The sequence below is a fragment of the Brachyhypopomus gauderio genome, chromosome 10 (genome assembly GCF_052324685.1).
Source record: "Brachyhypopomus gauderio isolate BG-103 chromosome 10, BGAUD_0.2, whole genome shotgun sequence".
NCBI lineage: Eukaryota > Metazoa > Chordata > Actinopteri > Gymnotiformes > Hypopomidae > Brachyhypopomus > Brachyhypopomus gauderio.
This window is the reverse complement of record NC_135220.1, coordinates 15,779,581-15,789,025: the sequence shown is the minus strand read 5'-3', so window position 1 is coordinate 15,789,025 and position 9,445 is coordinate 15,779,581. Positions and strand designations below refer to the sequence as shown.

The window sequence follows — 9,445 nt, the reverse complement described above, 5'->3', positions numbered from 1 at the left end:
CTGTAGCACCCCATACTGTAGCACCCCATAGTATAGCATGCCATACTGTAGCACCCCATAGTATAGCACGCCATACTGTAGCAAGCCATATTGTAGCACGCCATATTGTAGCACCCCACACTGTAGCACCCTGGCTACTATCAAATAAAGCAGCAATTTGGTCCATCCTCTCTGTCCCCTCCGTCCCCTTCATCCTCTCCGTCCCCTGCATCCTCTCTGTCCTCTTCATCCCCTCCGTCCTCTCTGTCCCCTCCGTCCTCTTCATCCCCTCCGTCCCCTCCATCCTCTCCGTCCCCTGCATGCACAGTGAGCCCCCAGTACTCAACATCAGCGGTGCTCAGTCTTAACGATCCAAACAAGGGCAACTTTGAATCTAGATATGGACCTAAATATGCAAAGCCGAAGACATCAGGGCAGAGGTGAGCGCTTCCTGTCTTGTTAGCTTAATTGGTAGACCTGTTAGTTGAATTCTCTGCAGACGTTTGTGCCACAGTGATTAAAGGTCTTGTCTTCATCCTTCTTCTGCATCTCTTCTCCACGCTGTACCTGCTGCTGCGTGCGGTAGCACTGCTCTCAGACCAGTAGAAATGCTTCTAATAGCTTCACAGTCACATAAACCTCCAGTGCCCCATCTGTGTAACTGCGGTTGTGATCACCAGGGCTACATTACATTTACTTAGACAGGGGCACACACACACTCACTTCAGCACTCTTAGAAAAAAGATTTAATTCCACTTGGAGCGGAGGAAATACCAGTCAAATAAAGTGATGAATAATGTGTCATGAATAGAGGGCCACGGGTGTACAGCACCCACCCAGGTCTGACTTCAGGTGCCAACTGTCATATTTGTCATGCCAATGCATTTATTTAAAAATCAAGATGATCTACAAGAACAGAAATCAAGTTGATGCACACAAAACACTAAATTCCACCCTGTTGAACCCTGTGACACCCCACTACATGTCATGACACGTTATCTCAACGCTTTGCACTTTTTAAAAGGGAACAAGTGAGTCGTTCCCACGTGATCACGAAGGGTTCCTGACGTGAACTCGCCTGACCCTCCGTCCCGCCGTGCACTGTGAAGATACAGGCAGAGAGCTGCCATCACAGCCTTCTGCACAGATGCATTTGAGCTTCTGGCCAGAGCAGACCACGCACAGGGTTCACGCCAACGTCAGAGGTGCATTAGCTGCATGTGTGGGCCTGGTTCATCTCCCAGATACGGGTGGGCAGCCTCTGAACTCTACGGCGCTGTCCCTGGCCAGGGTGATGTCTCTTTAAGAATATGCAGTGCAAGTGCCTGGATGTGAGAACAGACGTGTGTGGCTCAAAGTGCTTGCATCAGCAAACTGCTTAGCATAAACTCTAGATCGCATTTGAAATGCAGTAGATCAAAGCAAATATTGCCCTGGAATTCAGTAATGCATGCAGCTGCAGTCATGTGCAGTTTTTGGCCTCTAGTTGTCTAATGATACTGTCTGTGTATCATGTGTTATCCTGGCTTGTGGCTGTGCTGCTTGCTCACCCCTCCACCTGTCTGTCTGTCCATCCATCCATCCATCCATGCCTCCACCTGTCTGTCTGTCCATCCATCCATCCATCCATCCATGCCTCCACCTGTCTGTCTTTCCATCCATCCATCCACCCACCCACCTGTATAGCTGCCTTTCTGTCTATGTTTTTTAAATTGATTTAAACATAGTTGACTTCCAAAGACACCTAGCGTCCTGACAGAGCCCCTCGGTCTGTGTATTTGGTGATGAACAGCTACAGCAACTGGTCTGTAGCCAGACGCCATGTAGTGGCGTGTGTAAGAGAGCAGAAGACACTGACTGAAGGGGAACAACAGAACACAAACCACCCCCCCCCACATTATAGCACCAAGCACCAGCACAACTAGTGTGCTGACAAATAATGTGATTACAATAGTCTGGTCCTCCTTTGTCATGCCATGTGTGCACATGTACTGACTGATCCACAACACCTGTTTGACAAGAGAATACACACAATTATTTATTATACACACACACACACACACACACACAAACACACACACACACACACACACACACACACACACACACACACACACACACACACACACACACACGGCATTAAAAGTGCATTACCAATCACTGTGACCTGTTCAAAAATGAGAACAATGTAAGCAATGTAAGTCATTTCAGTGCTTAAAGTGTGAGACCTCACAGTTATTCTCACATTATGACTGTTCAGCACTCACGGCACACAGGAGAACACACACCCTCACACTCTCTGCTGTCTTACTCTGTAATCTTACACACTGTCTTATTGTATTTCTCTCCCTGACTCACAAAGACAGGAGCACTCTCACTCTTACTCATACAGAAGCACTCTCACTCGGAAAGGAGCACTCTCACTCAGACAGAAACCCTCTCACTCTCACTCAAACAGAAACACTCTCACTCTCACTCAGACAGCAGCACTCTCACCTGCATACACTCTGAAGGAATCTACAGAAATCAGTTGGAGTTCCTATCTGAGAATTGTTGTATGACAGCAGATAAGAGGGCAACAAGGACCGGAGATTGGATGAAGATGAAGAGGAAGAGAGAGAAAAAGATGGGAGGGGGAGGGAGAGAGAGAGAGATTGTAAGAGATTGTAAATGTGTGTGAGTGAGAGAGAGAGAGAAAGAAAGAGAAAGAGAGAGTGCATGGCAACTAATCCTCTGAGTGCCTGTAATGTAATGAATAACCCAGCTTAACTGAGTACTTAACAGAGACAGGAGGAAGTATGTCCATACATGCTTATTAAAGAGGCTGAACTCTCGACAAGATCTACCTCTGCACTGGAGACGTGCTTCTTCCGTTATGCATTTGTTTGTTTTACGCTACCCAGCAAACAAACAACCCAGTAATAAGGTCAGACTGACCTGGAATTGTGGGTATAAAATAACACTGAACGCTTTTACGGGAATGCTTGAAGTGGTCGGTGAAGCAGGACTGGTTCTGTGTGCCGTGCTGGTCCCCCACACGAGGAGCTCCAGCCTGATCTCCTCTGTGGCTGCACCCAGTCTCACGTAGATCCCATTACCTGGGGAACTGGGGCACACACTGGCTCTACTCCCCAACTGCATGATTTGCTCTGGTGCACCGTCACATCCAAAGAGCCTGGCAGCATGAGAAATGGGTCTGACACCAGAACCGATACTGGGAGACCACGCTCATGTCTGACTCCAGTACAGATACTGGGAGACCACGCTCATGTGTGACTCCAGTACAGATACTGGGAGACCACGCTCATGTCTGACTCCAGTACAGATACTGGGAGACCACGCTCGTGTCTGACTCCAGTACAGATACTGGGAGACCACGCTCATGTCTGACTCCAGTACAGATACTGGGAGACCACGCTCATGTGTGACTCCAGTACAGATACTGGGAGACCACGCTCATGTCTGACTCCAGTACAGATACTGGGAGACCACGCTCGTGTCTGACTCCAGTACAGATACTGGGAGACCACGCTCATGTCTGACTCCAGTACAGATACTGGGAGACCACGCTCATGTCTGACTCCAGTACAGATACTGGGAGACCACGCTCATGTCTGACTCCAGTACAGATACTGGGAGACCACGCTCATGTCTGACTCCAGTACAGATAATGAGAGACCACGCTTGTGTCTTTCTCCAGTACAGATACTGGGAGACCACGCTCGTGTCTGACTCCAGTACAGATACTGGGAGACCATGCTCGTGTCTGACTCCAGTACAGATACTGGGAGACCACGCTCATGTCTGACTCCAGTACAGATAATGAGAGACCACGCTCATGTCTGACTCCAGTACAGATAATGAGAGACCACGCTCATGTCTAACTCCAGTACAGATACTGGGAGACCACGCTCGTGTCTGACTCCAGTACAGATACTGGGAGACCACGCTTGTGTCTTACTCCAGTACAGATACTGGGAGACCACGCTCGTGTCTGACTCCAGTACAGATACTGGGAGACCACGCTCGTGTCTGACTCCAGTACAGATACTGGGAGACCACGCTTGTGTCTTACTCCAGTACAGATACTGGGAGACCACGCTCGTGTCTGACTCCAGTACAGATACTGGGAGACCACGCTCATGTCTGACTCCAGTACAGATACTGGGAGACCACGCTCATGTCTGACTCCAGTACAGATACTGGGAGACCACGCTCATGTCTGACTCCAGTACAGATAATGAGAGACCACGCTCGTGTCTGACTCCAGTACAGATACTGGGAGACCACGCTCGTGTCTGACTCCAGTACAGATACTGGGAGACCACGCTCGTGTCTGACTCCAGTACAGATACTGGGAGACCACGCTCATGTCTGACTCCAGTACAGATAATGAGAGACCACGCTCATGTCTGACTCCAGTACAGATAATGAGAGACCACGCTCATGTCTAACTCCAGTACAGACACTGGGAGACCACCCTCGTGTCTAACTCCAGTACAGATACTGGGAGACCATGCTCGTGTCTTACTCCAGTACAGATACTGGGAGACCATGCTCGTGTCTGACTCCAGTACAGATACTGGGAGACCACGCTCGTGTCTGACTCCAGTACAGATACTGGGAGACCACGCTCGTGTCTTACTCCAGTACAGATACTGGGAGACCACGCTTGTGTCTGACTCCAGTACAGATACTGGGAGACCACGCTCGTGTCTGACTCCAGTACAGATACTGGGAGACCACGCTTGTGTCTGACTCCAGTACAGATACTGGGAGACCACGCTCGTGTCTGACTCCAGTACAGATACTGGGAGACCACGCTCGTGTCTGACTCCAGTACAGATACTGGGAGACCACGCTTGTGTCTTACTCCAGTACAGATACTGGGAGACCACGCTCGTGTCTGACTCCAGTACAGATACTGGGAGACCACGCTCGTGTCTGACTCCAGTACAGATACTGGGAGACCACGCTCGTGTCTGACTCCAGTACAGATACTGGGAGACCACGCTTGTGTCTTACTCCAGTACAGATACTGGGAGACCACGCTCGTGTCTGACTCCAGTACAGATAATGAGAGACCACGCTTGTGTCTTACTCCAGTACAGATACTGGGAGACCACCCTCGTGTCTGACTCCAGTACAGATACTGGGAGACCACCCTCGTGTCTGACTCCAGTACAGATACTGGGAGACCACGCTTGTGTCTTACTCCAGTACAGATACTGGGAGACCACGCTTGTGTCTTACTCAAGTACAGATACTGGGAGACCACGCTCGTGTCTGACTCCAGTACAGATAATGAGAGACCACGCTCGTGTCTGACTCCAGTACAGATAATGAGAGACCACGCTCATGTCTGACTCCAGTACAGATACTTGGAGAAAACGCTCGTGTCTGACTCCAGTACAGATACTAGGAGAACACGCTCATGTCTGACTCCAGTTCAGACACTGGGAGACCACGCTCATGTCTGACTCCAGTTCAGACACTGGGAGACCACGCTCGTGTCTGACTCCAGTACAGATACTGGGAGACCACGCTCATGTCTGACTCCAGTTCAGACACTGGGAGACCACACTCATGTCTGACTCCAGTACAGATACTGGGAGACCACGCTCGTGTCCAACACTCGGGTTTTCTGCCAGTCCTTGGTTTCTGAACTCAGGAGCCATGATTGATCTCACACACCTGTTCTGGAACCCCTTAGTGACCCGACCCAAAATTGAATCAAAATTGTGTATAACTTATTTTGTAGATGTTAAACTTTAAAGTCGTGGTTTTCCAAGCACTGCTTTGAGAAGGCTTCTTTTAATAGAGGGCCATGGGTGTGCAGCCCCCACAGCTCTGACTACAGCTGCCAATTGAATGTAAAATGAGTGATTGTTCATGAGTCATTGTTTATTTATTTTTTACTGTAGCACATGGCTGCCACTCTAGTCTGGCCTCCATAAGCTACACGCAAGGCTGTTATTTTCATCTTTGTCATCTGAAGATTTTTATTTTTTTACTTGTTGTTGCTCACCATTGTTGCTTGAATGAGAGTTTGTGGCTTGCTGGTGGAAGAGGAGTCTCCTCAACAAATCATTAAAATTTTGAAAATATATTTTCCTACACACCACTACAACTCATTCTATTCAATTGGTGTTTTAGCAAATTTTTTTTGCTTGGTTTAAAATGTTTTTAAAAGTTTATAGTTAAGGGTAAGACGCTACAGCATGAAGCCAGGACAAGGGGTGGAGTGTGTGTGGAGCTACAGCCCTGACAGCTGACCTAAAACAGCAACCTGACCCTCAGTGATCTGACCCTCAGTGACCCGACCCTCAGGTATTTGACCCTCAGTGACCCGACCCCAGTGGTATTTCTGCATCTTTTTAGCATCGTCTTTCTTGATTTTCAAGACAATTTTCATCTCCCCTACAACTGTGCGTAGATATCTCTGAGAGTGTGTCTGAACGGCTACACACACCGCGCAGATCACGAAGGAGGACTGAAGTAAATCCTGCAGGTTTTGTTTCTGATGTTTTATCAGAGTAATGAATTTGAAACACAGCCGTTCTGAAATGGAGGCGCTTATTCCACTTCAAGTCAAGGAGATTCTATTAGACGCAAATTGGAGCAGTACCAGCAGAGCCTAACGATCCATGCTGCACCACAACCTTCTGGGCGTGGCTAATGCTGGCCCACATGTCCAGGGCCTTTAGCCAACCCCTCTGCCTATCTACTCCCATACAGTGGCTTCCCAGTTGGTTTCACCCGTTAATTTGGTTTGTCTCTCGTCAGGAGCTTCTTTGTAAATGTGCCCTTGTCTGTCATGCTGGGGAAGCTCTTTCGTCACTGCCGTTCAGTTAATTTGCCCTGACTGCTGTCACGCTTCACATCCTGTTGTGCTTGTTTTCCACTGCTGGTAATTGGTCCCTTTTAAAGAAGCACGCAGCAGGGGTTCTGGGAAAAATACGTCTCTAGTTTGTTGGCATGTGTATGAGTGTGCATATGTTTGAGTGTATGAAAAGTAAAATACAAAACTTGGCTGTGTGTGTGTGTGTGTGTGTGTGTGTGTGTGTGTGTGTGTGTGTGTGTGTGTGTGTGTGTGTGTGTGTGTGTGCACTTATGTATGAATATTTGAGTAGTGAACCACTACTCAACATGACATGACATAGCAGCATATATGATGTCTCTCGTCTTGATGATGTCAGTGACTTTGTCATAAGAACACAATTAGCTTGTGTGGGTGTCTGTGCATTGCTGTGTGTGTGTGTGTGTGTGTGTGTGTGTGTGTGTGTGTGTGTGTGTGTGTGTGTGTGTGTGTGTGTGTGTGTGTGTGTGTGTGTGTGTGTGTGTGTGTGTGTGTGTGTGTTTCTCTGTGGGTGGTGTGTGCACGGGTGTGTGTGTTGCTCTGTGGGTGGTGTGTGCCCGTGTGTGTGTGTTTCTCTGTGGGTGGTGTGTGCATTTGTGTGAAAATATTTTTGCATTTATATGTTGAAATATGTTTGCATTTATGTTTGTTGCACACTCACACATACGCATACACACACCCACACATACACAATCCCACAGAATGATTCACTGAGCAACAGATATGCTCTTCAGAAACTGACACACTCCTCAGACAGGAGAAACACCACTCAGACATCTTCAAACAGAAGACGTGCTCCTCAAACAGCAGACATGCTCTTCAGACAGTCTCAGACAGGAGATGTGTTCCGCAAACATCAGACATGCTCTTCAGACAGTCTCAGACAGGAGATGTGTTCCACAAACAGCAGACATGCTCTTCAGACAGTCTCAGACAGGAGACGTGTTCCTCAGACTGCAGACATGCTCTTCAGACAGTCTCAGACAGGAGATGTGTTCCTCAGACTGCAGACATGCTCTTCAGACAGTCTCAGACAGGAGACGTGTTCCTCAGACAAAAGATGTGTTCCTCAAACAGCCTCAGATACCAGTCATGCTCTGCAGACAGATGCTCACCTCAGACAGAAGACATGTCCCTCAAATAGCCTCAGATAGGAGACACACTCCTAAGACAGGAGACATGCTTCTCAGACAGCCTCAGATAGGAGACATGCTCCACAGACACGAGATAGTGAGACATGTTTCTCAGACATCCTCAGCTGCTCTGACTAAAGATTATGATGATGATGCTCAATAGACAACTTCAGACAGGAGTCGTGCTCCTCAGACAGGAGACACACTACTCAGACATGAGACACACTCCTCAGACAGCCTCAGACGAGAGACACGCTCCTCAGACATGAGACACACTCCTCAGACGAGAGACACGCTCCTCAGACATGAGACACACTCCTGAGACATGAGACACACTCCTCAGACAACCTCAGACAAGAGACAGGCTCCTCAGACAGAAAGCCCACACTCCAGCCCATACTCAGCACAGATTAATCTGTTTATTATGATTCTGATATATACTGTTTCTGTATACTTTGTCAGCTACTTGGAGTTCCATGTATGCTCTCTCTGCCTGCTAGAATCTCACAACTCGCTATTGAGTGTTGGATTGTCTCAGGGGCATCTTTGCACAGCTTGCATCTGCAGTCCTGTCTTTTGTGGTAGAGCCCAGCCATGATCAGTGCCTCCGTGCTGTCTTACAATCCAGCTTTTTCCAGCCACTGGCAGTGTTTCTCCATATCAACCACTCCCATAATTTGCCAGTGATACATACAGTGCAGGGGTTTTTCCTCCCAAGGTGATTCATGCTGTCTGAAGTAATCAGTAAATATTTAATCACTTGAAACCAACTTCCTGGCATTCTCCTGAATCCTGGGTATTTTATCCTGGACAGTAGCACTTATGCTCACCCTCCTTTGAGTACAGTGTCAGAGTGCTGGATTTAGGATGAAGTCCTCCATGCAATGGGAGTTACTTTGTCTTGATGTCAGATTCCATCATCCCATTTGGTCAGCTTATTGTACCAGTGGAGTATCTTGTGACTGGTAGAGTGTAGGTGTTGGTGGCCTGCATCTTGAACTTCCCACTTCTCGACACTTGCCAGACTCTTTTTTCAGGAATTTGGCTGTAGGGTTTCACAGCTCTACTGACTTCTTGATGAAGACTTTTATAGTGGTGTTGACATAATACAGCCTCAAGAAAAACAGGGTCCATGTGCATTTAAACATTGGCTTTGCTGTAGTCAACCCAGGTGGTGCACAGGTCTGTCTGGTCTTACGGTCTCGAGTGGAGGTTTTCTCCACCCGTAGCTGGTGCTTGGCTCCTCTGCCCTTGCAGTGCCCCACTCTTGCATTGAGTCTACTTATGTTAGCTGTCATGATGCTTGGCAAATATTTAGATGGAACTGCCCCTTTCTGGGGGTTCTTCCTGTTCAGGACTGTTCAGCCTTGGGTTACCTATCCAGGGTGGGTGCCATCTGTTAGCAGCTGGTTCATTTGTGCCGACAGGTGCTCATAGTGCAGAATGCTTTTTCAGCCAGTAGGTATGAACCATG

At 48.1% G+C, this 9,445-nt stretch overlaps 1 protein-coding gene across 1 annotated transcript in view; it reads left to right on the top strand.

Annotated features, from left to right (window-relative positions):
* LOC143525701 (leucine-rich repeat transmembrane neuronal protein 4) overlaps window positions 1–9,445 on the top strand; it is a 110,119-nt gene that overhangs the window by 96,944 nt on the left and 3,730 nt on the right. The gene's annotated exons all lie outside the window — the stretch shown is intronic.